Raw genomic sequence first — 27,845 nt, 5'->3', positions numbered from 1 at the left:
TGGCTTTTGACTCTGGGGTGGCCCAGCTCCTGCCATTGCAGCTGTTTGGGGATGAACCAGTGGATGGAAGATCTCTTTCTCTCTCTGTAACTCTACCTTTCAAGTAAATAAACAAACCTTAAAAAAGTCAACAGCTATTGAATCAGACAAGGATGTGAGGAAAGGGAACTTTTGTGCACTGTTGGTGGCAATGCAAATGTATTTGGCCATTAGGAAAATACTGTGAAAGTGCTTCTAAAAATTATTTAATTTCAGTTAAATAAGAAGAATAAGTATGAGGGGTATATTAGTATTGTGAAATATAGTGACTATAATTAATAACACTGGAATAGATTATTGAAAATTGATAGAAAAATACTTCTTAAATAATTTCATCACAAAAATTTAAGCATATAAAACCATGCAAAATATAATTCTCTAGATAAATAATTTCATAATATATTCATATATCAATTATATTGTATACTTTTTTTTAATTTCACAGGTTTTTATTCCATAGGGAAAAACAACCAAACAATTAAAATCCGTACTTGGAGCAGAATACACTTGTTTACAGTTTTGACAATGTACAAAATTAAAGTTCGGATATTTAATCCAAAATTTAACCTGAGTGTTATCCTTTAAGGTGACTTCTTTCCTTTATTAAGACATGTATTAGACTGTGTATTATTCTGGAAGTAAATAATCTAGCTCTTCGTCAGCAAAGCCATCCCCATCAACTTGCTTTTTGGCCGCAGTTTTAGGCCTCTGCTTGTGGGCCAAGTGGATCCATGTATGAGGCATCTATTTCTTTGTTACTGCTACTTTCATAAGGTTCATTTGTCCCAGGTAAAGCTCTGAGTTTGGCACTTAGTTGTTCACTTTTACTACTGGCACTACAGTTCTGGCCACTATCACTGCCAGCACTACCCTCTCTTTTGCCACGGGAGCCCTCACTGCCATCTGTTCCAGACTCTATGCGCTTTTCCCTTATTTATTTCATTTTTTCCAACCTCTTGAGTTTTGTGGCATATTCTTGAACTTCTTTTAATCCAATATCTGTGCAGAGACGAACCAAAAAGCTTAGACATTCAACATTTTCTGGAAATTTTTTTTGTGAATATCTTTATAAGTATCTAATGCTTTCTGATAGTTACCACTTCTTCTAAAATAACTAGCTATGATCAGTTGCCATTTCACTTGTGTAGGCTGTATAAGAGAAGCTCTTTCAAAGTACTGAATGGCTTTTTCACAAAACTGTGTGTCAATGTAATAGGCTCCAAGCCACTCAATGACTTCAATATTAGAAGGAAAATACCTATATGACTCATAGTAATATTGAAATGCTTGAGATTTATCTCCTTCACTATCATGTAATTCTCCTAGTTGGAACAACACTGATCAGATTGGTTGGGATCTTCCATTCATTCGTATACATTTGCAATCTGGTAAAGAACTTGGGCACTATTTCGCAGGATAGCATGAAGTTTCAGAAAACACTCAAAAGCCTCACTTAGCCAGTTTATCTTCTTATAGGAAAGACCAATATTATAAAGGGCTTCAGTACAAGAAGAATCATTTCTTAGAGCCTCTTTATAGAATTCAGCTGCCTTCTCATAATCACCATTTGCAAAAAACAGTATTCCCTTTATTAGTAAGAGCTGACGGATTGTATCTATCAGAGTTCACAGCTAAATCTGCATAGCTGCTGACTTGTGCAAATTCGTTTTCCAGATAATATAGAAAGGAGAGGTTGGTTGCAGCTGCACTTTTCACTCTACTTTTTTTCTTTTCAAACATTTTTAAGGTATTTACAGCTTGGGGAAAGTCCTTTTGTTTCAAATATGTAATTGCTTTGTTTATTTCCAGGTCATTGGCTAGCTCTACATATTGAGACGTTTTCACCACTTCCACACACCAATCATAACCTACAGCAAAAGATGTTTCAGTTACAGGAGCAATGAGTTTCGCAGCTGTCATGATGTATTTTTCTGCCATGGCTTTCCTTTCATGTTCCATTTGCCTGAGATGATCATTTTTATAGCTTCAATCACTAAATTAGTATGAGGATCATCACTTGGTGAAATATATTTATCATCTTCATCAATTTCTAATGGAACAGCAATCAATTTTTGGAATGATTTCTTCATTTTTTCTTGATCTCCAATAGCAAAATAACTAAGAATTAGGTTGAAGCCAGCCTTCAGATTTGGCACCATACTCATTATATGCTCAAATGAATTAATGGCATCTGAATATTGACCAGTCTTAATAAATGTAACTCCAATATTCTGTATTATTTTAATCCTCATTTCTTCATGGACACTTGGAAATTGATCTAAAGCCATTCGGTAGAATTTAATGGCCTTGGAACAATTTCTTTGCTTTATATAAGTATTTCCCATATTCACCTTCAATTTTCCTGCATAGCTAAACATCTTATTTTCACTGTAACTTGGTAGGTGTTTAGTGTTTCAGTATACATTTTATTAGCTGAATATTGATTGGTCAAGTTGAAAAGAACTGAGTAAGTTAAATCCAAATTGATATTTTCTGGAGTTGTAACTTGTTCTCATTGTCTCACTAGAACGCTCTCTTTTCTTCCTGCATCTTTTGCATTTTTTAAGGCCAATTTTAAGTCTCCACAACTGTTGGCTATACAGCTTTCTTCTACCAACTCATTTACTTTCTTCTCTAATTGTCTAATCTTCTCGTCTGGACTATCTTCATTTTTGGCTTCCAGAGGAGGAGCAGGACCCCTTGACTGACCAAGTGGGTCAAATGAAGAGCCTCTCAAAGCTGCCTTGGTAAAACCAGCTGCTCTCACTGCTGTCATGGGTCTGGTAGCTCCATCCTGAATAGCTCCTGCCATTGGTCTGCCCATTAAGGATGCTAGGGATGTCTTGGATGGATGTCTTCTGCCATGACTAGTTCTCACAGCCTGTTGAAAAGCTGTGTCATTCTCCAAGTCCTCAGTATCATAGGTTGGATTGTAGTCATTATAGCCAGAATAAAAATAATCTTCATCTGTCTCTGGAGCCAAGTGCACATTTTGCATCATTTGTACCTCACGTGGAAGAGAGCAAGGAGACTGCAAGTGGAGCTCCGGGAAGACGCGGGGTTAGAGCACAGCTACTAAGAGCATCGGTAGGCCAGAGCGTGCCGCCTGTTGCCAAGTCATATAGTATACTATTATGAGTGTGTATATAAACACATGAAGTGAAAATCTGACTACATAAATTTGAGGGAAGAATTTATATAGTGAGAAACCAGAATGTTACAAACCATAAGATACAACAGTTCAAAGAGGTAAGCTATGCTTTTTAAGTTCTTAAAAGTCTGTTTTTCTGTGATGTTTCAATCTACATTGTCTCAATTATTCACTGAAGCTTATTTTACATGCATAATGCTATTTTCCTTCATTCTTTTTCTAGTGCTTAAAGAAAAGAGAATAAACCTCAAATTATTGGTCATGTCCATTGGAGTTAAATTTGAGTTAGAGCCATAGGAAGAAGACAAATTCATTGGACTAAATGCTGTTGCATGACACACAGGAAATTTATGGTAATTTTTTTGTTTTTTAATTTCTTTCTTTCTTTGAAAGAGTTACACAGAAAGAGGTGAGGCAGAGAGTGAGAGAGAGAGAGAGAGAGAGAGAGAGAGAGAGAGGTCTTCCATCTGCTGGCTCACTCCCCAGTTGGCCATAATGGCTGGAGTTGTGCCAATCCGAAGCCAGGAGCCAGGAGCCTCTTCTGGGTCCTCCATGCTGGTGCAGGGGCCCAAGGACTTCACCCATCTTCTACTGCTTTCCCAGGCCATAGCAGAGAGCTGGATGGGAAGAGGAGTAGCTAGGTTTCAAATGATGTCCATATGGGATGCTGGCATTTCAGGCCAGGGCATTAACCCATTACACCACAGTGCTGGCCCCTATGGAAAATTTTGAATGCAATTTTATTTTAGTAATTTCAACACAGCATTTATATAATCATATCTAAGTCTTAAAGTCCTCAAAAAACACACTTAAAATTGAGTTGCAGATAACATTTGATATTGCCAATATGTTTACTCTACAGCACTTCTCTTTTATTCATTATTCAATTCCCTTGGAATTAATACCAGTTGAAAGATTAGCACACATACTAATGAACTGTGATGGGGAAGGTTGATAGAAATACAGACAACAACATTATAAAATGTATTTATTTTAAAAATATATAAACAGATTTTCATAATGTAGTTAACCACAAATACTCTAATTATATCAAAGTCAGAAAGAAAAATATGTTAACATTTTCCAGCTAACAGTCATTCTTTTTTTTTATTAAACTTTTATTTAATGAATATAAATTTCCAAAGTACAGCTTATGGGTCACAATGGCTTCCCCCCTCCCGTAACTACCCTCCCGCCCGCAATCCTCCCCTCTCCCGCTCCCTCTCCCCTTCCATTCATGTAAGGATTCATTTTCAATTCTTTTTTCTTTTTTTTTATTAAACTTTTATTTAATGAACATAAATTTCCAAAGTAAAGCTTATGGGTTACAATGGCTTCCCCCTCCCAAAACTGCCCACCCACCCACAACCCTCCCCTTTCCCGCTCCCTCTACCCTTCCAATCACATCATGATTAATTTTCAATTCTCTTTATATACAGAAGATCAGTTTAGTACATATTAGGTAACGATTTCAACAGTTTGCCCCCATATAGCAACACAAAGTGAAAAAAAAAATACTGTTGGAGTACTAGTTATAGCATTAAATAACAGTGTACAGCACATTAAAGACAGAGATCCTACATAATATTTTTTTAAAAAATTAATTAATTTTCTATGCCATTTCCAATTTAACACCAGGTTTTTTTTTTTCATTTCCAATTACCTTTATATACAGGAGATCGATTCAGTATATAATTAGTAAAGATCTCATCAGTTTGTACCCATGCAGAAACACAAAGTGTAAAAATACTGTTTCAGTACTAGTTATAGCATCACTGCACATTAGACAACACATTAAGGACAGATCCCACATGGGATGTAAGTACACAGTGACGCCTGTTGCTGACTTAACAATTTGATGCTCCTGTTCATGGCGTCAGTAATCTCCCTAGGCTCTAGTCATGAGTTGCCAGGGCTATGGAAGCCTTTAGAGTTCACCAACTTCGATCTTATTCCGATAGGGTCATAAAGTGGAAGTTCTCCTCCCTTCGGAGAAAGGTACCTCCTTCTTTGATGGCCCTGTTCTTTCCACTGGGATCTCACTCACAGAGATCTTTCATTTAGGTCTTCTTTTTTTTTTTCTTTTTCATGGTATCTTGGCTTTCCATGCCTACAATACTCTCATGGGCTCTTCAGCCAGATCCAAATGCCTTAAGGGCTGATTCTGAGACCAGAGTGTTGTTTAGGACATCTGCCATTCTATGAGTCTGCTGTGTATCCCACTTCCCATGTTGGATCGTTTTTTCGCTTTTTGATTCTATCAGTTAGTATTAGCAGACACTTGTCTTGCTTGTGTGATCCCTTTGATTCTTAGACCTATCAGAGCCATCAATTGTGAGCTGAAATTGATCACTTGGACTAGTGAGATGGCATTGGTACATGCCACCTTGATGGGATTGTATTGGAATCCCCTGGCACATTTCTAACTCCATCATTTGGGGCAAGTCTGATTGTGCATCTCCCAAATTGTACATCTCCTCCCTCTCTTTTTCCACTCTTAAATTTAACAGGGATCACTTTTCAGTTAAATTTAAACACATAAGAATAATTGTGTGTTAATTACAGAGTTCAACCACTAGTACTAGAACAACAACAACAACAAATACTAAAAAGGATAAAGTATTACATTGTACATCTAGAGTCAGGACAAGAGCTGATCAGTTCATTGTTTTTATAGTGTCCATTTCACTTCAACAGGTTTCCCCTTTGGTGCTCAGTTGTCGCCGTTCAGGGAAAACAAATGATATTTTTCTCTTTGGGACTGGCTTAATTCACTCAGCATGATGTTTTCCAGATTCCTCCATCTTGTTGCAAATGACTGGGTTTCGTTGTTTCTTACTGCTGCATAGTATTCTATGGAGTACATGTCCCATAATTTCTTTATCCAGTCGACTGTTGATGGGCATTTGGGTTGGTTCCAGGTCTTTGCTATTGTGAATTGAGCTGCAATAAACATTAATGTGCAGATGGCTTTTTTATTAGCCAAATTAATTTCCTTTGGGTAAATTCCAAGGAGTGGGATGGCTGGGTTGTATGGTAGGGTTATGTTCAGGTTTCTGAGGAATCTCCAGACTGACTTCCATAGTGGCCTAACCAGTTTGCATTCCCACCTACAGTGGGTTAGTGTCCCTTTTTCCCCACATCCTCTCCAGCATCTATTGTTGGTAGATTTCTGAATGTGAGCCATTCTCACGGGGTGAGGTGAAAATCATTGTGGTTTTGATTTGCATTTCTCTGATGGCTATGATCTTGAACATTTTTTCATGTGTCTGTTGGCCATTTGGATTTCCTCTTTCGAAAAATGTCTATTGAGGTCCTTGGCCCATCTCTTAAGTGGTTTGTTTGTTTTGTTGTTGTGGGTTTTCTTGATTTCTTTGTAGATTCTGGCTATCAACCCTTTATCTGTTGCATAGTTTGCAAATGTTTTTTTCCCATTCTGTTGGTTGCCTCTTCACTTTCCTGACTGTTTCTTTTGCAGTACAGAAACTTCTCAATTTGATGCGATCCCAAATGTTAATTTTGGTTTTGACTGCCTGTGCTCCTGGAGTCTTTTCCAAGAAGTCTTTGCCTATACCTATATCTTGCAGGGTTTCTCCAATGCTCTCTAATAATTTGATGGTTTCGGGTCGTAGATTTAAGTCTTTAATCCATGTTGAGTGAATTTTTGTGTAAAGTGAAAGGTAGGGCTCTTGCTTCAAGCTTCTGCATGTGGAAATCCAATTGTCCCAGCACCATTTATTGAATAGGCTGTCCTTTTTCCAGGGATTAGTTTTGGATCTTTGGTCAAATATAAGTTGGCTGTAGATGTTTGGATTGATTTCTGGTGTTTCTATTCTGTTCCATTGGTCTATCCATCTGTTTCTGTACCAGTACCATGCTGTTTTGATAACAACTGTCCTGAAGTATGTCCTGAAATCTGGTATTGAGATGTCTCCGGCTTTGTTTTTGTTGTACAAGATTGCTTTGGTTATTCGAGTTCTTCTGTGTCTCCATATGAATTTCAGCATCATTTTTTCCAGATCGGAGAAGAAGGTCTTTGGTATCTTGATTGGTATTGCATTGAATGTATAAATTGCTTTTGGGAGAATAGACATTTTGATGATATTGATTCTTCCAATCCAGAGCAAGGAAGCACTTTCCATTTTTTGTTATCCTCTTCTATTTCTTTCTTTAAGGTTTGTAATTTTCATCACAGAGATATTTAACATCCTTGGTTAAGTTGATTCCAAGGTATTTGATTGTTTTTGTAGCTATTGGGAATGGGATTGATCTTAGAAGTTCTTCCTCAGCCGTGGCAATGCCTGTGTATACAAAGGCTGTTGATTTTTGTGCATTGATTTTATATCCTGCTACTTTGCCAAACTCTTCGATGAGTTCCAGCAGTCTCTTAGTAGAGTTCTTTGGGTCCCCTAAATAAAGAATCATATCATCTGCAAAGAGGGATAGTTTGAGTTCTTCCTTCCTAATTTGTGTCCCTTCAATTTCTTTTTCTTGCCTAATAGCTCTGGCTAAAACTTCCAGAACTATATTGAATAGCAGTGGTGAGAGTGGGCATCCCTGTCTGGTACCGGATCTCAGTTGAAATGGTTCCAACTTTTCCCCTTTCAATAGGATGTTGGCCGTGGGTTTTTCATATATTGCTTTGATTGTATTGAGGAATGTTCCTTCTATGCCCAGTTTGCTTAGAGTTTTCATCATGAAAGGGTGTTGTATTTTATCAAATGCTTTCTCTGTGTCTATTGAGAGAATCATATGGTTTTTCTTCTGCAGTCTGTTAGTGTAGTGTATCACGTTGATTGTTTTGCGAACGTTGAACCATCCCTGCATACCAGGGATAAATCCCACTTGGTCTGGGTGGATGATCTTTCTGATGTGTTGTTGCATTCTATTGGCCAGAATTTTTTGAGTATATTTGCATCTATGTGTATCAGGGATATTGGTCTGTAATTCTCTTTCAATGTTGCATCTTTTTCCGGCTTAGGAATTAAGGTGATGGTGGCTTCATAGAAAGAATTTGGGAGGGTTCCCTCTTTTTCGATTGCTCTGAATAGTTTGAGAAGAATTGGAGTTAGTTCTTCTCTAAATGTCTGGTAGAACTCAGCAGTGAATCCATCTGGCCCTGGGCTTTTCTTTGTTGGGAGGGCCTTTATTACTGTTTCAATTTCTGTGTCAGTTATGGGTCTGTTTAGGTTTTCTATGTCTTCCTGGCTCAATTTAGGTAGGTTGTATGTGTCCAAGAATCTGTCCATTTCTGATAGATTTCCCTGTTTGCTGGCATACAAGTCCTTGTAGTAATTTCTGATGATTCTTTTTATTTCTGTGGTGTCTGTTGTTACGTTTCCCTTTTCATCTCTGATCCTATTGATATGGGTCTTTTCTCTTCTTTTTTTAGTGAGTTGGGCCAATGGGGTGTCCATTTTGTTTATTTTTTCAACAAACCAGCTCCTCGTTTGGCTGATTTTTTGTAATGTTTTTTTTTTTGTATTCAATCCTGTTGATTTCTTCTTTGATTTTAATTATTTCTCTTCTCCTACTGGGTTTGGGTTTGGTTTGCTGCAGATTTTCTAGATCCTTGAAATGACTTGAAAGCTCAACTATTTGGTGCCTTTCCAAATACTTGATGTAGGCACCTATTGATATAAACTTTCCTCTTAACACTGCTTTTGTTGTATCCCATAGGTTTTGGTATGTTGTGCTTTTATCCTCATTTACTTCCAGAAAATTTTTGATTTCTCTTTTAATTTCTTCTATGACCCATTGTTCATTCAGGAGCATGTTGTTCAATCTCCATGTGTTTGCATGTGCTCTAGGGATTCCCGAGTTGCTAATTTCCAAATTCATTCCTTTGTGGTCGGAGAAGCTGCATGGTATGATTCTAATTCTTTTGAATTTTCTGAGACTTGCTTTATGGCCTAGTATGTGGTCAATCCTAGAGAAGGTTCCATGTACTGCTGAGAAGAATGTAAAGTCCTTAGATGTAGGATGAAATGTTCTGTAGATATCTGTTAGATCCATTTGGTCTATAGTGTCATTTAAATCTACTGTCTCCTTGTTGCTCTTCTGTCCTGTTGATCTGTCTATCTCTGAGAGTGGAGTATTGAAGTCCCCCAGTACTATTGTATTGGGGTCTAAGTCTCCCTTTAAGTCCCTTAACAAGTCTTTTAAATAAGCTGGTACCCTGTAATTAGGTGCATATACATTGATAATCGTTATATCTTCCTGTTGAATGGATCCCTTAATCATTATATAGTGCCCCTCTTTGTCGCCTGTTGGCATGGTATCTCTTTTTCCAGCCTTTCACTTTCAGTCTGTATGCATCATTGTGGGAAAGATGAGTTTCTTGTAAGCAGCAAAAAGATGGGTTTTGCTCCTTAACCCAATCAGCCAATCAGTGTCTTTTAACTGGTCAGTTCAGGCCATTAACATTCAACGTGACTATTGAGAAGGAGTAACTTTGCACTGTCATTTGCCAAAGATACTTTCTAATATATGCTTTGAGACTCCTGTGATCTTTTGCTGTGAGGTTTCCTTCCATTATCTTCTTTCATATTGGTACCATGTTACTGTGTTTCTATGTGTAACACATCTTTAAGCATCTTTTGCAGGGCTGGACGAGTGGCGACAAATTCTTTCATTTCTGTTTGCTGTGAAAGGTCTTTATTTCACCTTCATTCACAAATGAGAGCTTTGCAGGATATAATATTCTGGGTTGGCAGTTTTTCTCTCTTAGTACCTGGGCTATATCTCACCATTCTCTCCTGGCTTGTAGGGTTTCTGATGAGAAGTCAGCTGTGAGTCTAATTGGAGATCCTCTGAGAGTAATCTGGCGTTTCTCTCTTGCACATTTTAGGATCTTTTCTTTGTGTTTCACTGCGGTGAGTTTGATTACGACGTGTCGTGGTGAGGATCTCTTTTGGTCACGTTTATTAGGGGTTCTATGAGCTTCCTGTACTAGGATGTCTCTGTCCTTCTCCAAACCTGGGGAATTTTCTGCTAGTATCTCACGGAAAATGCCTTCTAATCCTTTCTCCCTCTCCATGCCTTCAGGAACTCCTAGAACCCGAATGTTGGTTTTTTTAATAGTATCCTGTAGATTCCTGACAGTATTTTTTAGATTTCTGATTTCCTCTTCTTTTCTTTGATTTGACTGTTTCCTTTCCTGTTCTCTGTCTTCTAATTCCGATATTCTCTCTTCTGCTTCACCCATTCTGTTTTTAAGGCTGTCTAATGTGTTTGTCATTTGATCTATTGAGTTCTTCATTTCATTGTGGTTTTTTGTCACTATCACAGTTTCCTGTTCTACTAGTTGTTTCATTTCATTTTGATTCCTCCTTAATATTTCATTTTCATGGGAGAGATTTTCTATCTTGTCCATTAAGGATTTCTGTAGTTCAAGAATTTGTTTTTGAGAACTTCTCAATGTTCTTATCAATGTTTGAGATCTGCTTCTTGCATTTCCTCTATCTCTTCATCTTCGTAATCTTTGATTGGGGTGTCTTGTTCATTTGGGGCATCATAGTGTCTTCCTTGCTCTTGTTACCTCGGTTTCTACATTTGTTGTTTGGCATGTTGGAGATAATTTATGGTTTTTTTTTTTTTTTTGGCTGTGGTGTTTTTTTTTTCTCGTTATACTATGCCTCTAAGTGGGCTGTCTGCTTTGATGGATCCTTAGAGGCTGTGATGGGTGTGGCCAGAGAGCTTCGCTTGATTTTTCAGGTTTAAGGCTGTGCAAAAAGCGACTCACCCAGATTGTTCAATCCCTTGCTCCTTGCTGGATCTTTCTCTCTCTCTCTCTCTCTTTTTTTTTTTTTTTTGACTCAGTTGGGAAGTAATTCGGCACAGATGAGTGGAATTGAGGGTAGTTGAAATCTGGCCACTGTGAGTATTCGTTTGATCTACCCCTGGGACAACACAAAGAGTTTATGCAGCCCTCAATGTGTTCTCAAATTTCACCAAAGTTCCAAAATTACTGAGTTTGTGAACTCCTTGGTGGCGCTTTACATATATAAAATGGTGCCTGCTCTTTGTTTTGCTTGCTGAGTGAAGAGAGATGCCTCTGCTTTTCCCCCCAATGTCTCAGGTTTCTGACGTCTTTGTCTTACCTTCCGTTCGTTCCCGCACTGGCGAGATTCTGCGGCTTGTCTCCCGCGGTTGGGTTTCCACACGGTGGGCTCCCTGTAGGTCCTCTGTGTCACATCCACTAGATCTGGAAGCGTTTCCTCTGCAGTTTTTTTCTTGAGTCTTTTCCTGAGGCTATAGTAATTCCACTTTTATGAAACTTTATTTTCCCAAACTACGGAGAACGTCCTCACTATCCGCCATCTTGGCTCCGCCCCCCCACCTAACAGTCTTTATTGCAAATGTTTTTCAAATGTATTTTTAAAAAGATATATTTATTCATTTGAAAGTCAGAATTACAGAGAGAGGGAGAGATATCCTCCATTCACTGGTTCACACATGGCTGAACAGAAATCAGGAGCTTCATCTGGGTTTTCCATGTGGGTAGCATGGACCCAAACACTTGGGCCACCCTTCATTGTTTTTCTAAGTCAATTAATAGTAAATTAGATTGGAAGCAGAGTAGCCAGGGCACCAACTGGCACCCATATGGGATGCCGGCATGGTCAAAGCCAGCAACTTTACCCAATACACCACAGCACCGGCCCCTCAAGTGTATTTTTATTTTAAAACTTATTTATTTATTTGAAAGTCAGACTTGCAGAGAGAGAAGAGATAGAGAAAGATCTTCCACCCATTGATTCACTCCCCAGATTTCTTCAACAGCCAGTGCTAGCTGAGGCTAAAGCCAGGAATTGCATCCAACTCTCCCACATAGGTGACAGGGGCCCACAGACTAGAGCCATTTTCTGCTGTTTTTCTTATGTGGTTAGTAGGGAAGTGGAACAGAAGTGGAGCAGCCAGGACCATACTGGCTCCAATAGCAAATGCCAGCATTACAAATGGCAGCTTTATCAGCTACACCATAATGCCAGTCCCTCAAATGTATTTTCAAGTAATTCTTTTGAAACATCCCATTCATTACAAGTCATTTTTAGAGGCCGATTCACTACCTGCTTCACATAATCTTTAAAACTCCTTAGAATATTCAGACATTCCAAACAATCTATTTAAATTATATTTAACCTGTGATAACCATTACTTTATAAGCTGTATGTCAGAGCTTCCTCTAACTGCCTTGCAAAAGGAGATATGGGATGATTGTTTCAGATGCAGTATTTCAGATTCATTCTTGTTGAAATTCATAAAAATTATTTTCTTACTACTGATATTGTGACATAAAGAATATTGAACAAAATTTCTCTCAATGCTTATTATTCAAATAGGAAAAGTGGTGATGGGGAAATATTTATGGTATTTCACAATTCCTTTAAAGCAAAGATAGAGGACACAGTATAATGACTAAGAAGCAAAAAAAAGAAAACACATATTACAGAGATTTTTAATTGATTATATAAATGCCTTTCCATAGGCACTTTAAATTGCCTTTTAATCAATATTTATAACAAATCCCAAGACTCATTCTCAATTAAGAAAAGTTTTCCTTGGATTCATTAAGCTTATGTCATAGGAAAAGAAAAATCTTTGTTCTTTGTTGATCCTGTTTTCTTCACAGGAGAACAATATGGAGGCATACCTTCCCACACAGCACAGCAAAGAGTGAATGAATGAAAGAGTAGTTGCTGAAAGGATGCATGATTGGCGAATAGATGCTTTATTACACTGTTAACACCAAAAGTGTACAATTCTCATCCCATTAGTCTAGTTAAGGCCCCTCTTACATCCTTGTTTCTGATGTAGATTAGATGTTTCTAATGTAGATTAGAGGGTTAAGGTTTGGTGTCACAACAGTATAAAAGAGGCAATGAACTTGCCTTGGTCTTGAAAATTTTCTGATGGTGGCTGGAGATATATGCACGTGGCAGGAATGAAAAAGAGTGATACAACCAGCAGATGGGTGCCACATGTCCCAAAATTTTTCTGAAATCCAGTGGTGGATTGCATTCTCAATACAGCCTGGGCAATGGAACCATAGGATGTGACAATGAGTATAAGAGGTATGAGAACAAAAATAGAGCTAGTGACAAGGAGTGTCAGCTCATTAGCATGGATATCAACACAGGATAATTTCAACAGTGCTGGGACTCCACAGAAAATGTGATCCACTTGATGATGTCCACACAGGGGTATCCAAAAGGTAAAGAGGGTGTGAAGGGCTGAGGTAGTAAAACCACTTAGCCAAGAAACTACAGACAATAAATAGCAGAAACGAGGGTGCATGATGGCAGTGTAATGCAAAGGTCTACATACAGCTGCATAACGGTCATAGGACATCACCACCAAAAGGACACACTCTGTGGCTCCCAATGCAAGGACAAAGTAAAGCTGAATCATGCAGCCAGTGTAAGAGATGGTCTTCTCTGGGCCCCAGAGGTTAACCAGCAACTGAGGGATGGAGCTGGTGGTGTAGCAGAGATCCAGAAAAGAGAGGTTTGAGAGGAAGAAGTACATAGGAGTGTGGAGATGAGAGTCCAGGTATGACAGGATGATGATGAACAGGTTGCCTATGAGTGTCATCAAGTAGAAAATCAAGATCATCACAAAGAGAGCTACTTCCAGGTGAGGCCAACTTGAAAATCCCAGAAGAATAAAGTAGTCTTTAGAACTAGAATTGACATTTTCCATTGTCATTCATTTTTTGTTGCCTGTGGAAAAAAAATCACATAAGTTCAAAAAAGTAAACAAATTTTCCAAGAATCATGGGGACTGCTAAGCAGAAGTAAAAGTTAACTGGGAGGGCTACCCACTATTCAATTCCTGGACAACTTTAGCATTAATAGGAACTATGGTTGTAATTGATTTGAACAACTAAGAATTCTCAAGCTCAGACTACAACAAAAATAAAAGAAATAAATACATGATGAAGCCAATTATTCCATATACTGACAGCCTAATTAACAAATAGGCAATAAAGGATGGAGTTAGAAAAACACAAATGGATCAAACACTTGTAGAAAAAAATTTGGCTAGGAGTAGAAAATTTACAGTTTTAAAATTATTTCCTGATGTTGCATTTTATCATTTATTTTTCTAGCAAAAAAAAAAAACAGTAAACTTTACAGTAAAAAAAAAAAAAAGCCGATCGCTAATTTCATCACCATGTGAGCAATATTAACATCACTAATATTAGGACAAATCAATGCAACTAGTTACTAATGTGATTTTCTAAAGAGGACATGATTGTGACTTCAGTGATATTGTTGCAAAATATATACTCCTTAACTCTAATAATGAACAAACTTGATACAGATTCAAAATGAAATGAAATAGTTTTCTAATATTCTTCAAAAATATAATGGCCATTGAAGATAAATTAGGGTGGAGAAACTGGCCCAGATCAAAAGAGATCAATGGAATTTGATACCTAAGTATAAGAACACAGACTTGAGAAAAGGCTATTTATGAAATTACTGAAATGTTAGAATTCATATGGACTATTAAACAAATAATAATATTAATCTCATTGCATTTGCTGACTTTGGTAACTGTAAAGATGTAACATAATTTATTGTTCAAAGACAATGAACACTGAAATACTCATGAGTAAAGGAACATGAAGTCTCTGTATTAGTTAAGAAATATCAAAAAATCAGGTAATAGGTGACAGAACAAAGCTTTTAAGAGAAAAAAAACTCTACTAATGCTAACTCTTAATAAGCAGTGAATGTTTTTACGCTACTTTTTCAATGCTTTTATCAATTTGAATATTTATCATAATATAACATTCCTAAATGTAAATATAAAATAATTTTAAAAGTTTTATATTTCATCCATATAATTGTCTTACTATAGGATAAAAAACATCTTAACTATCAAGATCTTCTGACTTATCCTAAGAAAAAATTGAAAAATGTGCTAATCTAACTTGAGAATACAATGTCCAAGAAACTGTTCTTTTTTAGCAAATAAGTATTTTTGTTTTTCTTTTTAATAATTTCAAGTTATTTCCATCTATATGATTGTACTCATTGGAAAAATAATAATTAACATAAAAATGGCAGTCCTGATAATCTTACTTATAGATGAAAATATAGGATGAGTGGGGACCTGCTTTGTGGGTGGCCTAGTGGATAACACTGCTATTTGTGATGTTGGCATCCCTTAAGGGCCCCTGTTGATGTCCTGTATTCTCCCATTCTCCCATTGCAATGGTCTGGGGAAAGCAGCAGAAAATGATCCAAGCAAGTGGGCCCCTGCAACTCACATTGGAGACCCAGATGAAGTTCCTAATCCTGGCTTCTTTATAGCTCAGCCACTTGGGAGTGAACCAGAAGATGGAAGATCACTCTCTTTTTGTCTCTCCCTCTCTGTGGCTCTGACTTTAAAATAAATAAGTAAATCTTTTTTTTTAAAGTAAATCTTTTAAAAAAAACAGGATGAAAAATATCAAATTTAGATGTTATTTCAAAATGTTCATATCGAGTAGAAAATATTTAGACTGAATTATGTGTGCTTATAGAGAAAATCTTATATAGGATTTGCTCACTTACACTCAAAACTTAGTTCTAAATGAAAAGTAAAATAGTGGAGATACCAAAAAAAGAGACAAAGCCAAATGCACATAAACTTATGATTACTCATGATATGAACAAAGCTAACAATTTAGGGAGTACAGTAATAGGATCATTCTTTTAAAAAATATTTATTTATTTGAAGGGCATAGTTACACACAGAGAGTACAGGCAGAGAGAGAGAAAGAAAGGTCTTCCATCTGCTGGTTCACTCCCCAGATTGCCACAACAACTGGATCTGTGCCGATCTGAAGCGAGGAGCCAGGAGCTCCCTCCACGTCTGGTGCAGGGGCCCAGGAGCTCGGGCCATCTTCACTGTTTTCCCAGGCAATAGCAGAGAGCTGGATTGGAAGTGGAGTAGCTGAGACTTGAACCGGTGCCCATAATGTATACCAGCACTGCAGGTGGCAGCTTTACCTGCTATGCCACAGCAAAGCCCCCTAGAATCATTCTTAAAGAATGACCATCATATTCTTTGAATCATATCTATGAAATTCATGATCTATTCAATATATACTTATAAAATATTTTTAAAAAGGAAAAAAAGAATTGTGAATGTAATTCAAATTACTAAATTTGAAATGAAAGCTTTAGGGGAAGATAGATAAAATTCAGTGAGATGGCACAGAAGATGGAAGGAGTGATAGGGTAGGAGAAAAGAGAGGAACCTGACTATAGGTCATAGGACTGAGAGTATGTATATACTGGGCTGAGAAATTTGAACCACAGGAATACAAGAATGTTTCTACATGATTCTTTTTCTCTAGGAATATAACATAGACAGTATTTTAACTTTTGGCATACAATACAACTATCACATACTTTTATTCTCCCATTTAAAAAAGAATTGCAAATATTTATTGAAAAAATTAAATTGCTTTTTGTCACTTAATATACAGAGGTACTGATAGTTACCTTTTTGTTAAACAATACAAAATCACATTGGTTTTTGTTGTCATTTAATATACTGCTAAAATGATTGTTACCCTTTTATTAAATAATGAAGGAGGTTTTACAAATAGGTGATACTTTTTCTCTACAGGCTTTTGGGCTTTCATAGAAAACATTATTATTTGAATTTATCATATAGTCATTATGGAAAGGCACAGTAACTCATTGTATAAATAACCCTTTTTGTCTCCAAATTATTTACATCCTATAGCTTCGCAACATTCTGCTGGTAACCTCCTTCTGCAAAGGCAATTTCCTGTTCTCACTCACCCTAATAGGCTATGATACAAACAGAGAGAATTAAAAAAAAAAATAACTTGTGGATACCTCTCTGGGTGGCCTCATAACTGCTAATGTTCAATAAATGCAATTCCTGTAAACGAGGCCAGGAGTAATTAAAAGATACCAATAGTCAAACAGTAAATTGTTTTGTTTTTTTTTTTGACAGGCAGAGTGGACAGTGAGAGAGAGACAGAGAAAAAGGTCTTCCTTTTTGCCGTTGGTTCACCCTCCAATGGCCGCTGCGGTAGGCGCGCTGTGGCTGGCGCACCGCGCCGATCCGATGGCAGGAGCCAGGTGCTTCTCCTGGTCTCCCATGGGGTGCAGGGCCCAAGGACTTGGGCCATCCTCCACTGCACTCCCTGGCCACAGCAGAGAGCTGGCCTGGAAGAGGGGCAACTGGGACAGGATCGGTGCCCTGACCGGGACTAGAACCCGGTGTGCCGGCGCCGCAAGGCGGAGGATTAGTCTAGTGAGCCACGGTGCCGGCTCAAACAGTAAATTGTGAAGATTACTTCCCTTACAGATCACTGCCACTTGAGGCATGATGGACATCTTCCAGGAAACTTCCTTTGGTTTCCTGAGAATGGGATATAATACATCATGAATAGTGTACAAATGTTGTGTTTCCTCGGATGTACATGTGATTAACTTCTCCAGTTGTCTGCATGACTTAGGACATTGACTAAGACAAAATGAATGCTGTGAGACATTTTCATTCATTACATGAACTATTTTTCAGCATTCTTATGTAGATAAGTTAGAAAGCTATATTGGATAAGAAACGAAGCATGCTATCAAATTCACATGGTGAAATGGTAGGCAATATATTATTTGATTTTCTTCTTACTGGAAGTGTGAGAAGTGAAGACCTTACCAAAAGTTGCTGTCATGGCCGTGAAGAAATTATCGTCTGTAGTTCTGGAAATCAAGCATTACATGATGGAAAATTATCCCTTTTCACCATCATCATGACCCTGGACAGCTCCTTGATTCTTATCGTATTACTTCTTCTGTAGTCTTAGCCACTGCTTCAGCAGTCCTTTAGAACTCCTAACTTCTGTCCTTCCTGTGTCTGTCCACACTCCCTGTCTACTGTCTTCCCAACCTGTGTCCTCATCATGTATGCACTGATTGATCGCTGATCTCTTTGAATTCACCAATACAAATTGTTGTCCCTATCACAGATTATTACTTACTAAATCAAGTTAGGAAAACAGAGTCTGAAAATAACTGTGATAATCACTGACACAGAAGAGAGAGCCTTGAGTCCAGTAACAGGATTTGGTTGCCAGAAGGAGAAACTCATGAGGGCACTCATTGTTTCAAGGGGTGGAGCCTTATCTTAGCATAAACAGGGCCTTTCTGAAACAAAAGAAGAATGTGACTCATTTTCTTAGACTGAGGCCATGGGGAGGGTAAATCCCAAATGGGTAATTAATGCCCTTCAAGGAGTTACTCTGGTTAGAATGGTTTTGCAGGAATGCCTTCAGCATGATGCCACATTGCTGTAATAAAATGACAGTAAGTTCCTAATCTGACCATCACTGAGTTAAATGCTTTGAGTGTTATTACAAGGATATGATGGTGCTGTCTTGAATAACTAGCATTTTTCCTCAATGTTTCATTATTCTAATGATTGAGTTTGAGGCAAACATATTCAGTAGATTAAATGGATGGTGATTGAAGTCATGCCATATTTGAAGAAAACTAAATTATATATCTGTGCCTTGCTAATTTGAGTTCCATATTTGTCTGCCAGATAGTTCCAAAATCAAGTCCAGTTGAACACTGCATAAGTGATAAAAGCAATCTCTGAAACCCAAAATACAACTCAGAACTTCACCTCCTAAACCCTAAAACCGTAGCAAAACTGTTTCATGTTTATGAAACATTTTTCTTTTTAGCCAGATTTATTTATTTTAAAGACAGAATGACAGGGAAAGAGGGAGAAACAGAGAGAAAGAGCTCTTCCATCTGCTGGTTCACTTCCCAAACAGTCACAACTTTCAGGGCTGGGACAGGTCAAGGCCATGAGCTAGGTACTCCATCCAGTTCTACCATTTGGGCAGTACAGGCCCAAGTACTTGAATCACCTTCCAATGCCTTCCCAGGCACATTAGCAGGTAACTGGATTGGAAGTAGTGCAATTAGGACTAAAACAGGCATTTTGATACAGGGTGAGAGCTCTGTACCACAACACTGCCCCCAACATTTTTTCTAAAGTGTTGTTTAAAAGCTTAGTCAAAATGTTCAAAAAGTGAAATTAACTGTGCTTTTCAGTCAGTACTCATTACTTGAGTTGTTGATGTAAAAAAAATTGGTAAGTTATCAATTAATGAACATGCTTAAATTGTTCAATCTTTCCTCTAAAATATTGCCCTTGTACTAAAGAAAATCTTGGTATGGAAACGGTATCACATTATAATAAGGCCACCTATACAATTGAGTGATTTTAAGAATGACCAAGTGCTTTCCTTTCCATTTGCTATGGGTACCAATAAATGATTTTTCATTTCAGAAACAGGAATTGTTGTGGAGACTCAATAAGAAAAAAATGGGTAAGCATTCCCCATAGTGCCTGTAGCATATTCACTCAATTCCTGTTAGGTGCCATTATAGTGATTTTTAAATAAAGTCAATTTTAAATAGAACTGATTTTATAACAAACAATCATACCTCAATTTTATTATTCTTTCTTTTAGGTATTAAAAAAAAAAAAACACTTGGGTCCGGTGCTGTGGTGTAGCGGGTAAAGCCGCCACCTGCAGTCCTGGCATCGCATATGAAAAGAAATTTTTTTTAAAAAAAAAGGTCAGAAATATATATGACAGATTTGCAGTTGAGAAATTAAATATTTATTTTCTTTTGTTTGCTTGTTTTTTCATTTGAAAGTCACAGTTAAACAGAGAGAGAAGGAGAGGCAGAGAGAAGTCTTCCATCCGCTTGTTCACTCCCCAGTTGGCTGCAAAGGTTGGAGTTGTGCCAGTCTGAAGCCACGAGGATCCAGGAGTTTCTTACAGATCTCCCATGAGGGTTCAGGGACCCAAGGAAATGGGCCATCTTCCACTGCTTTCCCAGGCCACAGCAGACAGCCAGATTGGAAGAACAGCCGGGACTAGAATTGGTGCCCATATGGGATGCTGGCGCCGCAGGTGGAGGATTAATCAACTGTGCCAAGGCACCGGCCCCAGGCTGCTCTACTTTAGATCCAGTTTTCTTCTAATACCCCTAGGAAAGTATCAGCAGATGGCCCAAGTGCTTGGAAACCTGTCACCCATGTGGGAGACCAGGATGAAATTCTTATATCCTGGTTTTGGCCTATTCCAGTCCTAGTCATTGCAGCTATTTGGACAGTGAACCAGCAGATGGAAGATTATCTTTATCTTTCATTCTCTCTGAACTCTTTCAAATAAATAAACAAATCATAAAAATATCTTATAAAGATAACACATCATGATGAAGTCCAGCATTTTCCCCCAGTAGGCAATGTTGCTTAAATTATTTTAAAGATTTATTTGGACCATCTTCTACTGCTCTCCCAGGACATAGAAGAGAGCTGGATTATATGCTGATCTAATTTTCTTTGGGTACATTCCCAGGAGTAGGATGGCTGGATAATATAGTAGGTCTATATTCAGATTTCTGAGGTATCCCCATACTGTCTTCACAGTGGCTGCACAAGTTTACATTCCCATTAACAGTGGATTAGGTTACTTTTTCCCCAAAATCCTCACCAGCATTTGTTGTTTGTTGATTTCTATTACATTTCCTTTTTCACCTCTAATGTTTTTAATTCTTTTTTATTTATTTATTTATTTATTTTTACAGGCAGGGTGGGCAGTGAGAGAGAGAGACAGAGAGAAAGGTCTTCCTTTGCCGTTGGTTCACCCTCCAATGGCCGCTGCAGCTGGCGCGCTGCACACCTGATCTGAAGGCAGGAGCCAGGTGCTTATCCTGGTCTCCCATGGGGTGCAGGGCCCAAGCACTTGGGCCATCCCCCACTGCACTCCCGGGCCACAGCAGAGAACTGGCCTGGAAGAGGGGCAACCGGAACAGAATCTGGTGCCCTGACTGGGACTAGAACCCGGTGTGCCAGTGCTGCAGGCGGAGGATTAGCCTATTGAGCTGTGGCTCCGGCCTCATCTCTAATGTTATTTATTTGTTTCTTCCCTTCTCTTTTCTGTTTCAGGGTTAGGATTAGGATTGTGGTTAGAATTAAGTTTACAGGTTTACCTATAGTTTCCAGGATAGGTTTAGGATTAGGGTTTGGTTAAGGCCTAGGGTTAGGGTTGGGGTTAGAGCTATGACAAGGTTTAGGGTTTCATTAGGGTTATGGTTAGGGTTAGTGTTAGAGTTTAGAGTGCTAGGGCTATTGTTAGTGTTAAGGTTAGGCCTCAGGCTAGGGTTCGGGATTTAGCATAGAGTTAGAGTTAGTGTTCTGGCTAGGATTAGAGTTTGGGTTAGAGTTAGGGCTATTATAATCTTTGGAGTTTCATTAGGGTTAGGGTTAGGATAAGGGTGTAGGGTTATGATTAAGATGAGTTAGGGTTAAGCTTTGGGCTTGTGTTACATTTATCTAGAGGGTTCAGCTTGGGTTAGGGTTAGGGTTTGATTTTGGCTTAGTGTTAGGGGTAGGGTTAGGGTTAAGAATAAGATTAGGTTCTGTGTTTTGTTAGGGTTATGGTTAGTATTAAGGTTATGATGACAGTGTAAGAGTCCGGGTTTGTGTAAGCCCAAACTTTTCAGGTTAGGTTCAGGGTTAGAGTTTGATTTTGGCCTAGGATTAGGATTAGGGCTATGCTTAGGTTTGGACTTTCATAGGGATAGGGATAGTGTTACAGTTTAGGGTAAGTATTAGGGCTACTGTTAATGTTAGAGTTAGGCCTCTGGTTAGAGTTTAGGTTTATGCTTATGTTAGAGTTAAAATTTGGGCTTGTGTTAGAGTTGGGGTTATGGTAAGGGCTATGCTAATGTTTGTGGTTTCGTTAGGATTAGGGTGTAGGTTTAAGGTTAGGATGAGGGTTAGGGTTAAGCTTAGGCTTGTGTTTACCTATAAGATTTGTGTTAGGGTTAGGCTTTGGTTTTGGCCTAGGATTAGGTTTAGGGTTAAGGTTAGGCTTGGGGTATTGTTAGATTTCAGTTTTTGTTAGGGTAAAGGGTTAGTTTTAGGGTTAGGATGATGATTAGGGTTAGGATTTGGTCTTGTGTTAGATTTGCTTATAGATTTGGGGTTAGGTTTAGAGTCAGGGTTTGATTTCAACCTAGGGTTAGTGCCAGGGTTAAGGCTATGATTTGGTTTTGGGTTTCATTAGAGTTAGAGTTATTGTTAGGGTTTAGTGTAAGTGTTAGTACTAGTATTCATGTTAAGGTTAGGTTTCTGGCTTGGGTTTGGGCTAAGGCTTAGCATTACGGTTAGGGTTCAGGCTAGGGTTAGAGTTAGGTTAATGTGGTTTTGTTATGGTAAGGGTTAGGATTTTGTTGTAGGGTTATGGTTAGGATGCAGGTTAGGGCTAAGGTTTGGGCTTGTGTTAGGTTTTCCCACAGGGTACAGGTTAGGGTAGATTAGGGTTTGGTTTTGACATAGGGTTAGGGTTAGGGTTAGAGCTAAGCTTAGGTTTGAATTTCATTAGAGTTAGCATTAGTGTTAGGGTTTATGGTATGTGCTAAGGCTAGTATTTATGTTAAGTTAGGCTTTGGCTAGGTTTCGGATTTAGATTTAGGGTTAAGAATGGGTTTGGGCTAGGGTTAGATTTAGCGTTAAAGTTATGGCCTATGTTAATGTTTGCAGTTTCATTAAGACTATGGTTTGAATTAGGATGTAGGATTATGGTTAGCACAACTTTTAGGGTTAATATTCGGGCTTGCATTAGATTGACTTACTGGTTTGGTTTAGGGTTAGGGTTAGGATTTTGTTTGGACTAGGGTTTGGGTTATGATATTTCTATGCTTAGGCTTTAGGTTTTTTTAGGGTTAGGGCTAGTGTTAGGATTTAGGGTTAGATTTAGGATGATGGTTAGATTTTGAGTTTGGTTTGTACTGGTTTAAATATAGTATTTTTTTAGATTTAGGGTTAGGGTTTGGTTTCTGCCTAAGGAAAGGATAAGGGTTATTGTTAGGGTTATGCTTAGGTCTGGGGTTTCATTAGTTTTATGGTTAGTGTTAGGATTAAGGTAAGTGCTAGGGCTAGTGTTAGTATTAGGGTTAGACTTCTGGTTATGGCTCAGGTTTTAGGCTTAAGGTTAGGGTTAGGGATAGTGTTAGGGCTATGCTAATATTTGGAATTTCATTAGGATTAGAGTTGAATTAAGGTGTATGTTTAAGGTTAGGATGAGTGTTAGGGTTAATTTTGGGTTTGCATTAGATTTACCTGTAGAGTTAGGGTTTGGTTTTGGCCTTAGGTTAGGGTTCCAGTTAAGGTAAAAGATATTGTGGCCTGTGCTGTGGCTCGCTTGGCTAATCCTCTGCCTGCGGCACTGGCACCCCAGTTTCTAGTCCCGGTTGGGGCACTGGGTACTATCTTGGTTTCTCCTCTTCAAGTCCAGCTCTCTGCTGTGGCCCAGGAAGGCAGTGGAGGATGGCCCTAGTGCTTGGGTCCCTGCACCCGCATGGGAGACAGGGAGGAAGTACCCGGCTCCTGGCTTCGGATCCGCACAGGCCCGGCTGTGGTGGCCATTAGGGGAGTGAACCAATGGAAGGAAGACCTTTCTCTCTCTCACTGTCTATAACTCTCTCTCTCTCTCTCACTGTCTAACTCGGCCTGGCCAAAAATTTAAAAAAAAAAAAGGGTTAAAGATATGCTTAGGTTTTGGGTTTCATTAGTGTTAGGGTTTAGGGTTAGGGTTAGGGTTTGGGTTATGGATAAAGTTAGGGTTAAGGTTAGAGATATGCTAATGTTTGGGGTTTCTATGGTTAGGGTTAGGATTAGGGTGTAAAGTTAAGTTTAGGATGAGGTTTAGGGTTAAGATTTGGCTTGCATTAGGTTGACCTATCAGATTCTGTTCAGGGTTAGGGTTAGAGTTTAGGGTTTATGGTTAGAGTTAGGGTTAGGGTTAGATATACATTAATGTTTGGGTTTAGTTAGGGTTAAGATTAAGTTGTAGGGTTATGGATATGATGAGAGTTTATGTTAGGGTTAGGGCTCGTGTTTTTTTTTTTTTTTTGACAGTCAGAGTTAGTGAGAGAGACAGAGAGAAAGGTTTTCCTTTTTCCTTTGGTTCACCCCCTAAAAGGCCGCTATGGCCGGCATGTGGCAGCCAGTGCGCTGCGCCAATCTGAAGCCAGGAGCCAGGTGCTTCCTCCTGGTCTCCCATGGGGGTGCAGAGCCCAATCACATGGGCCATCCACCACTGCCTTCCTGGGCCACAGCAGAGAGCTGGATTGGAAGAGGAGCAACTGGGACAGAATCTGGTGCCCCAACCGGGACTAGAATCCAGGGTGCTGGTGCCGCAGGCTGAGGATTAGCCAAGTGAGCTGCGGCGCCAACCAGGGCTTGTGTTATTCTTACATATAGGGTTCAGGTTCAGGTTAGGGTTTGGTTTTGGCCTAAGGTTAGTGTTAGGTAATGGATGTGCTTAGGTTTCAGGTTTCATCATCATTAGGGTTAGCATTATGGTTTGGGGTTGGGGTTAGGGTTAGAATGATGATTAGGGTTGCATTAGGTTTATTATAGTTTTCAGGTTAGGTTCAAGTTCTTTTTTTAATTTTTGGCTTAGAGTTCAGTTTCGATTTAGGATTAGGGCATTGCTTAGGTTTGGGGTTTCATTAGAGTTAGGGATAGTGTTAGGGTTTAGGGTTAAGGTTTAAGGCTAATGATAGTGTTTGGTGTTAGGGTTAGGCTTCTGGATAGTGTTCAAGTTTAGGCTTGGGGTACCATTAGGTTGATGCTGGCTCTAGAGTTGGGGTTATGGTTAGGGCTGCACTAATGTTTGGAGTTTTGTTAGAGTTACAGTTAGGATTAGGGTGCATGGTTACCGTTAGGGTGAGGGTTGAGATTAAGGTTAGGACTTGTGTTAGGTTTTCCTATAGGTTTTGGATTATGGTTGTGGTTAAGATTTGGCTTTGGTCTAGGGTTGGGATTAGGGTTAGGGCTGTATTTAGGATTGGGGTTTCATTAGGTTTAGGGTTAGGGTTAGTGTTTTTGGTAAAATTTAGGGCTAGTGTTAGTGTTAGGGTTAGGCTTCTGCCTAGTGTTCAGATTTAGGTTTAGGGTTAGGGTTAGAAATTGGGCTTGGGTTAGAGTTAGGATTAGTGTTAGGACTATGTTAATGGTTGGGGTTCCATTAGAGTTAGATCTAGGATTAGGGTATAAGGTTAAGATTAGGATGAGTGTTAGAGTTATGGTTCGGGCTTGTGTTAGGTTTTGCTTTAGGGTTCAGATTTGGGTTAGTGTTAGGGTTTGGTTTTTGCCTAGGGTTAGGTTTAGGGTTATGGTTAGGGATATGTTTGAGTTTTGGGTTTTATTAGGGTTAGGGTTAGTGTTAGGGTTTAAGGTTAGGATTGGGATGATGATTAGGGTTAGGGTTTGGGCTTGCATTAGGTTTACCTCTAGTTTTCAATTTAGGTACACGGGGTTAGGGTTAGGGTTAGGGTTAGGGTTAGGGTTTAAGGTTAGGATTGAGATGATGATTAGGGTTAGGGTTTGGGCTTGCATTAGGTTTACCTCTAGTTTTCAATTTAGGTACACGGGGTTAGGGTTAGGGTTAGGGTTAGGGCTAGTGTTAGGGTAAGTGTTAGGGTTAGGATGACAGTTAAGGTTAGGGTTCAAAGCTTGCATTAAGTTTACCTAAATTTTTGGGTTAGGTTCAGGGTTAGTGTTTGATATAGCCTAGGGTTAGGGTTAGAGTTGGCGTTAGGGCTCTGCCTAGATATGGGGTTTCACTAGGTTTAGGATTAACATTAATATTAGGCTTTAGTTTAAGTGTCAAGGCTAATGTTAGTGTTGGGTTTAGGCTTCTGTGTACATTTTGGGTTTAGGGATCCAAAGAACTCTACTAAGAGACTATTGGAACTCATAGAAATGTTTGGCAAAGTAGCAGGATATAAAATTAATGCACAAAAATCAACAGCCTTTGTATACACAGGCAATGCCATGGCTGAGGAAGAACTTCTAAGATCAATCCCATTCACAATAGCTACAAAAACAATCAAGTACCTTGCAATAAACTTAACCAAGGACGTTAAAGATCTTTACGATGAAAATTACAAAACCTTAAAGAAAGAAATAGAAGAGGATACCAAAAAATGGAAAGTGCTTCCACGCTCATGGATTGGAATAATCAATATCATCAAAATGTCTATTCTCCCAAAAGCAATTTATACATTCAATGCAATACCAATCAAGATACCAAAGACATTCTTCTCCGATCTGGAAAAAATGATGCTGAAATTCATATGGAGGCACAGGAGACTTCGAATAAATAAAGCAATCTTGTACAACAAAAAGAAAGCCAAAGGCATCACAATACCAGATTTCAGGACATATTACAGGGCAGTAGTTATCAAAACAGCATGATACTGGTACAGAAACAGATGGATAGACCAATGGAACAGAATATAAACACCAGAAATCAACCCAAACATCTACAGCCAACTTATATTTGATCAAGGATCCAAAACCAATCCCTGGAGCAAGGACAGTCTATTCTATAAAAGGTGCTGGGAAAATTGGATTTCCACGTGCAGAATCATGAAGCAAGACCCCTGCCTTTCACCTTACACAAAAATTCAGTCAACATGGATTAAAGACTTAAATCTATGACCTGATACCATCAAATTATTAGAGAGCATTTGAGAAGCCCTGCAAGAGATAGGCACTAGCAAAGACTTCTTGGAAAAGACCCCAGAAGCACAAGCAGTCAAAGCCAAAATTAACATTTGGAATTGCATCACATTGAGATGTTTCTTTGTGGCAAAAGAAACAATCAGGAAAGTGAAGAGGCAACTGACAGAATGGGATAAAATATTTGCAAACTATGCAAAGGACAAAGGGATGATAACCAAAATCTACGAAGAAATCAAGAAACTCCACAACATCAAAATATACAACCCACTTAAGAGATGGGCCAAGAACTTCAATAGACATTTTTCAAAAGAGGAAATCCAAATGGCCAACAGACACATGAAAAAATGTTCAAGATCAGTAGCCATCAGGGAAATGCAAATCAAAACCTCAATGATATTTCACCTCATCCCGGTTAAAATGGTTCACATTCAGAAATCTGCCAAAAATAGATGCTGGAGAGGATGTGGGGAAAAAGGGACACTAACCCACTGTTGGTGGGAATACAAACTGGTTAACCCACTATTTAAGTCAGCCTAGAGATTCCTCAGAAACCTGAATAGAACCCTACCATACAACCCAGCCATCCCACTCCTTGGAATTTACCCAAAGGAAATTAATTTGGCAAACAAAAAAGCTGTCTGCACATTAATGTTTATTGCAGCTCAATTCACAATAGCTAAGACCTGGAACCAACCCAAATGCCCATCAACGGTGGACTGGATAAAGAAATGATGGGACATGTCCTCTATAGAATACTATACAGCAGTCAAAAACAATGAAACCCGGTCATTTGCAACAAGATGGAGGAATCTGGAAAACATCATGCTGAGTGAATTAAACCAGTCCCAAAGGGACAAATATCCTATGTTCTCCCTGATTGATGATAACTAACTGAGCACCAAAGGGGAAACTTGTTGAAGTGAAATGGACACTATGAGAAACCGTGACTTGATCAGCTCTTGTCCTGACTGTTGATGTACAATGTAATACTTTATCCGTTCTAGTATTTTTTTTTTGTTCTAGTACTATTGGTTGAACTCTGTAATTTACA

General features: G+C 38.7%; 2 pseudogenes; both read right to left on the bottom strand.

Moving 5' to 3' along the window:
• Positions 1–666: 666 nt before the first annotated feature.
• LOC133756786 (intraflagellar transport protein 88 homolog) lies at positions 667–3,040 on the bottom strand (annotated as a pseudogene).
• Positions 3,041–12,957: 9,917 nt separating this feature from the next.
• LOC133756785 (olfactory receptor 2J3-like) lies at positions 12,958–13,900 on the bottom strand (annotated as a pseudogene).
• Positions 13,901–27,845: the final 13,945 nt, after the last annotated feature.

The sequence above is a fragment of the Lepus europaeus genome, chromosome 3 (assembly GCF_033115175.1).
Source record: "Lepus europaeus isolate LE1 chromosome 3, mLepTim1.pri, whole genome shotgun sequence".
NCBI classification, from domain to species: domain Eukaryota; kingdom Metazoa; phylum Chordata; class Mammalia; order Lagomorpha; family Leporidae; genus Lepus; species Lepus europaeus.
Note: the sequence above shows the minus strand (reverse complement) of the source record. Positions and strands in the feature narration are given on the sequence as shown.